The following is a 6,981-nucleotide window of genomic DNA, read 5'->3' as shown; positions in this document are numbered from 1 at the left end:
CAAACACAGAAGTGGATGCTCACAGTCAGCTACTGGATGGATCACAGGGCCCCCAATGGAGGAGCTAGAGAATGTACCCAAGGAGATAAAGGGATCTGCAACCCTATAGGTGGAACAACAATATGAACTAACCAGTACCCCCCAGAGCTCGTGTCTCTATCTGCATATGTATCAGAAGATGGCCTAGTAGGCCATCAGTGAACAGAGAGGCCCATTGGTCATGCAAACTTTATATGCCTCAGTACAGGGGAATGCCAGGGCCAAGAAGTGGGAGTAGGTGGGTGGGGGAGTGGGTGGAGGAGCGTGTGGGGGAATTTTGGGATAGCATTGGAAATGTAAATGAAATAAATACCTAATTAAAAGATAGTAATAAAAAAAGAAAGACAATCATAACAAAACTTGAAATACTAATAACAACTGAGTGTCCTTGGAGAGCACTGGAGAACATCAACAAAAATACTTGACCTTTTAATAAATTTTCAAGATCATATTAGCAGAAAACAGAGGTAATCTTCCTAGTGAACTAGCAACATGTGACATATACCATCCTAGGACAAAGGTCCAAGAGACAATAATGGAATGACATCTGGTTGAAGGCCAGCTTTGACAAGTCAGGGTACACTGAGGCAGGAGATAGAGCTAATGATTGATCACTCAGCAGACCTTTCTTTGAGGGAACAAAGCTTGATTCTCTGGTACCAGTGAAAAGGGTGAGGGAACATGCACACACACACACACACACACACACACACACACACACACACACACACACACGGTGGATGAAGCAATCTCCAACAATCTCCAACCATTTTACACATACACATACATTTGATTGATGAAGCAAAGCTCTAGAACTTTTTTGCCTCTTAGCCTTTGTACAAGACCAAAGACAAAAATTCTCTCAAAAGAAAAAAAAATCTTACTTCATAGCCATAGGTTACATATTCTCCAAAAACAGTCACCACAAGAACATATTCTTCAAGAACAGATCAAAATCATTACACAAAAGAAATTACAACAGGGTTATTATGTATTTTTTGAAACTCACACCTAACGAAACATTTCCCTCTTTCTCTTCACAAGTTGATTCTAACCCCAAAGCAATAATTCTTTTGATGTTGATTTTGACAAAGTTTAAGTAAGACAATTCTATAGTAGTAAGTTTTTCCTTATGCTTAGCTGATGACATTTGTATTTACCAAGAAATAGATCATCATCTATCTTAGGTCTTATTTTTGAAGTCTCGTTCAACAAAACTGGTTAATCAATTTTTACAATTAGAATTATTTACTCTTTATTCATAACCCTGTGTTTTCATGGTGCACACCAAAACCTATGGACACATTCTAGATCACAAGATCCAGGGACTCAGACCCAACCTCTAGTGAAGGTTTTTGTTGATCATCAACTTTTCCCAAACCTATTTTTTCTCTTCCAAGTGCTCACTGTATTCCTTTTCTAACCCATGCAGCCGTAACTATAGTACAAGGGAGTTGGCACAGTCTACTCTAATATCTAACTTTATTATGTGTTTTTGGCAAAAAAAAAAAAAAAACCTCCTTAAACTTTCTATCAACTACCCTAACTTACTAAAACTATTTAAATCAAGAGAAATTCTGTAAAGTTTTAAATTCATTTAGATAATATTACTTTATGAGAGTTTATCTTCATATTGATCTGCAAGAACATTGTCTAACAGAGTGGGCTGTCTTTTAAGAAGCAATAATAGCAGTCTGTAGGCAGTTAGGGTCTCTCTAAGCCCAATCACAACAAACAAGGAACAGCAGCAAAAAGGAATCCATAGATGTACTTCCTCACCCTCAGGGCTTTACCTTTGTAATGTTCATCCCTTGTAGCAGTGCAAAATGGTGGACCACCTCCAGAAACCTCAATTGCTCACCAGAGCTCCTTCTGCATGGCATCTACTAGCATCTAAATCTTAGAAACAAAGTGCTACCAGTTGAACCTGAAGATGCTATTTTTAATACTAACTTTAATGATGCATTTTTTGAGAAACAGAATTGAATATTGAAGCCAAATTGTAAACAATTACTCTATATCAATGGATTTAATACAAGGAAGAGTGGCCTTCATCAAATTATTATTCCAGAGTTTGTGATCATTTTGATGATTACATTTTTGTTAAAAATTTTGGAGGTTTTATTTATCTTTTTTAAAGCTTGGGTAACCTCATCAGAGCAAATTCATTCCTGATGCACAAAAGCTTATCTGGCTGTCACATAAGTTCCCCATATTGATGATTCTATCTCCAAATCTACCTTCTGATTCTGTTTCCTGCTTTCTAATGATCATGTTTTATAACCAGAGCTCCAAAAAGCAAGCTACATCCAATATTAGAGATTAATAAAGAAAAATTTTTCCAGGAAATAATAATGCTGAGTTCACAAACAAGTTTTAGATTTATTAGAGCAGAAATTGTGGAGATATAACAAATATCAGGATACATTTGTTACTCTGTTTTTTCTTTTTCGTTTTTTGAAGAATATGGTCTCTCTTTTATTTTACTCTGGCTGTCCTGGAACTCACTATGTAGACCAGATTGGACTGAAACTCACAGAAAGTCGTGAGTGCTGGAGTTAAAGATGTATATTAACACATCTGATTTCTTTCTTTTTTCCTTCTTTCCTTCCTTCTTTCCTTTTTTCTTTCTACCATTTCTTCTTTCTTTCTTTTTCTCTTTTTCCACAAATGCTTTGTTTATTTATTTATTTAATTTTTAACTTTTCCCCTTTTATTGGATATTTTATTTATTTACATTTGAAATGTTATCCTCTTTCACAGTTTCCCCACTGAAAACCCCTATTCTATTCCCTCTGCCCCTGCTTCTATGAGGGTGCTCCCCAACCAAACCACACACTCCCACCTCCCTGCCCTCACATTGCCCTACACTGGGGCATCGAGCCTTCACAGGAAAAAGAGCATGTCCTCCCATTGATGCCTAACAAGGTCATCTTCTGCTACATATGAGGCTAGAGCCATGGGTCCCTCCATGTGTACTCTTTGGTTGGTGGTTTAGTCCCTGAGAGCTCGGGGGGGGGGGTCTGTTTGGTTGATATTGTTGTTCTTCCTATGGGATTGCAAACCCTTCAGCTCCTTCAGTCCTTTCTCTAACTCCTCCATTGGGGACCCTATGCTCAGTCTAAGGGTTGGCTATAAGCATCTGCCTCTGTATTTGTCAGGCTCTGGCAGAGCCTCTCAGGAGACAGCTATATCTGGCTCCTGTCAGAAAGCACTTCTTGGCATCAGCAATAGTGTCTGGGCTTAGTGACTGTATATGATATGGATCCCTAGGTGGGGCAGTCTCTGGATAGCCTTTCCTCAGTCTCTGCTCCATACTTTGTCTCTGTATTTCCTCTTGTGAGTATTTTGTTCCCTCCTTCTAAGAAGGACTGAAGCATCCAAACTTTGGCCTTCCTTCTTCTCGAACTTCATGTGGTCTGTGAGTTGTATCTTGGGTATTCCCAGCTTTGGGGCTAATATCCACTAATCATTGAGCACATACCATGTGTGCTCTTTTGTGACTGGGTTACTTCATTCAACATGATATTTTCAAGTTATATCCATTTGCCTAAGAATTTCATGAAGTCATTGTTTTTAATAGATGAGTAGTAATCCATTGTGTAAATGTATCACATTTTCTGTATCCATTCTTCTGTTGAAGGACATCTTGGTTCTTTCCAGTTTCTGGCTACTATAAATAAGGCTGCTATGAACATAGTGGAACATGTATCCTTGTTATATGTTGGGGCATCTTTTGGGTATATATGCCCAGGAGTGGTATATCTGGGTTCTCAGGTAGTACTATGCCCAATTTTCTGAGGAACCACCAGACTGATTTCCAGAGTTGCTGTACCATCTTGCAATCCCACCAACAATGGAAGAATGTTTCTCTTTCTCCACATCCTTGCCAGCATCTGCTGTCAATTTAGTTTTTGATCTTAGCCATTCTTGCTGGTGTGAAGTGGAATCTCAGGGTTGTTTTGATTTGCATTTCCCTGATGACTAAGGATGTTGACCATTTCTTTAGGTGCTTCTCGGCCATTTGAGTTTCCTCAGTTGAGAATTCTGTTTAACTCTATTTCCCATTTTTAATAGGGTTATTTGGTTCTCTGGAGTCTAACTTCTTGAGTTCTTTGTATATATTAGATATTAGCCCTCTATTGGATGTAGAATTGGTAAAGATCTTTTCCCAATCTGTTGTTTGCTATTTTGTCCTGTTGACAGTGTCCTTTGCCATACAGAAGCTTTGCAATTTTATGAGGTCCCATTTTTCTACTGTTGATCTTAGAGCATAAGCCAATGGTGTTATACTCAGAAACTTTTCCTCTTTGTCCATGTGTTTGAGGCACTTCCCTACTTTCTCTTCTAGTAGTTTCAGTGTATCTGGTTTTGAGTAGAGGTCCTTGATCCACTTGGACTTGAGCTTTGTACAAGGAGATAAGAAAGGATTGATTTGCATTCTTCAACATTCTGACTGCCAGTTGCACCAGCACCATTTCTTTGAAAATGCTGTCTGTTTTCCACCTGATGGACAAATTCAGCAAAGTGTCTGGATATAAAATTTACTCATACAAATCAGTAGCCTTCCTGTACTCAAAGGATAAACAGGCTGAGAAAGAAATAAGGGAAAGGACACCCTTCACAATAGTCACAAACAATATAAAATACCTTAGTGTGACTAATCTAACAAGTGAAAGATCTATATGACAAGAACTTCAAGTCTCTGAAGAAAGAAATCAAAGAAGATCTCAGAAGATGGAAAGATCTCCCATGCTCATGGTTTGGCAAGATTAGTATAGTAATAATGGCCATCTTACCAAAAGCAGTCTACAGATTCAATGCAATCTCCATCAGAATTCCAACTCAATTTTTCATAGAGTTAGAAAGAGTACTTTGAAAATTCATTTGGAATAACAAAAAACCCAGGATAGTGAAGACTATTCTCAACAATAAAAGAACTTCTGGGGAAATTGCCATCCCTGACCTCAATCTGTATTATAGAGCAATAGTGATAAAAAACTGAATGGTTTTGGCACCATTGCTGACAGGCACTTAGATCAATGGACTAGAATAGAAGACCCAGAAATGAACCCACACACCTAGGGTCACTTGATCTTTGACAAAGGAACTAAAGCCATCCCCAATTGTTAATAAGCTTTATTGAGGTCCAAATTATAAGCAATAAAATGTACCTTAATCCTGATGTCTCAAGACTTTTGGTGATTGTATATTGTCCTAGAACCATCAGAATGATCAAGAGAGATAGCATTTCAATCCTTCCCATTCCTTCCACTGTCTGGACCTGTGGAATATCAGCGTGAATTCTCTCACTGAAGTTTTATATTTTAGAAGTTCATACAGATGCACTTTTAAGATATGTTCTCTTCCAGTTGGGTTTCTCTGACTCAGCATAACGTCTCTACAGTTCAGCCATGCTCTCACACACCTCATTTCCTTGGCTTTAATGGGCTCGCTGCAGGTAATAGAATCAGCCCAGGAGAAAAGAAGTTTGTTGCAGTCAACAAAGATGAGAAAGGAGTTGGAGATCTGAAGACTGCTTTGAAATCAGACAAGGAGATGCAGTTTGGAGTTTGACCAGCTGGTTTCCTGTCTTGCTTTGGGCATTACAATTAAGTGATTGGATGTATCTCAGAAGAGACTTTGAACTTTTAACATTGTTGAGACTGCTATAGACTATGAGGACTTTTTTTTGGACTAAATGTATTTTGAATTATGCTATGTTTAGCTATGGCCCCCATAGACCCATATGTTTGAACAAGCCTATGGGGGAAATGGAATGTGATGGTTTGTATATGTTTGGCCCAGGGAGTGGTATTATTAGAAGGTGTGGCCCTGTTTGAGTAGGTGTGACACTGTGAAATCCTAGCTGCCTGGAAGACAGTATTCTGCTAGCAACCTTCAGATAAAGATGTAGAACTCTCAGCTCCTCCTGCACCATGCCTGCCTGAATGCTGCGATGCTTCTGCCTTGATGATAATGGACTGAACCTCTGAACCTGCAAGCCAGCCTCAATTAAATGTTGTCCTTATAAGAGTTGTCTTGGTCATGTTGTTTGTTCAAAGTAGTAAAACCCAAGAATATATCTTAAAAGAGAACATAAAAATGTTTTCTAGTAAGATACAATAGTTGCTATAAAATAACATATAATATTATTACTTTCCTGTAAGAACTGGGAGTTCTGAGGCTTGGCATTGTGAGAGGCCATGGAAAACCATTTCTTTCTTCTTTCTTTCTTTCTTTCTTTTCGAGACAGGGTTTCTCTGTGTAGCCCTGGATGTCCTGTAACTCACTTTGTAGACCAGGCTGGCCTCGTGGAAGGCCATTTCTAAAGGTGCCGCCTCAGTTGCAGTTGATAGTCTAGGACTGAAGGGGTCATGCAGAGGTGTTGAGGTTTGGCACTATAAAGAGAGACTATTAGAGGTTATTGGTGAAGTCTAGTTGTAGCAGAAGACACTAGCATATTGGCGATGCCAATACCATGGGCTGATCACCAAGAACAGCAGCAGCAGTGGAGTGGATCAATCTGAGCTTAGAATCCTACTGAGGGCAGATTTGGAGAAGTGACACTAGCCCTTTAGAGGAGCGTAGAAGATCATGTGTCAATCCTAGACATTGGAACAAGAACAACATTGAAGTTGCTTAGAGACTGTAGCTTCCTACCCTGGTCTATATGCTAAGAGAAACAGTATTCAATTTTTCCACATTAAGTAGGATTATACATATATAATATACAATCAGGAAAATTCATTTTAGTTTTTTGAAGAGTTGGGGATGGAGCCTAGGACTCTGTTATTCAGCTATATCCTCCATACCATGGTGGTTTGAGAAGGGTTTTTTTTTTTTTTCCTGTTTATGAAAGGCTGGTCTTGAGCAATTGTGATAAAAACTGCATGGTACTGGTATAGTGACAGACAAATAGACCAATGGAATAGAATTGAA

Source organism: Mus caroli, chromosome 19 (genome assembly GCF_900094665.2).
Source record: "Mus caroli chromosome 19, CAROLI_EIJ_v1.1, whole genome shotgun sequence".
Lineage (NCBI taxonomy): Eukaryota > Metazoa > Chordata > Mammalia > Rodentia > Muridae > Mus > Mus caroli.
This window is presented reverse-complemented; position numbering follows the sequence as displayed.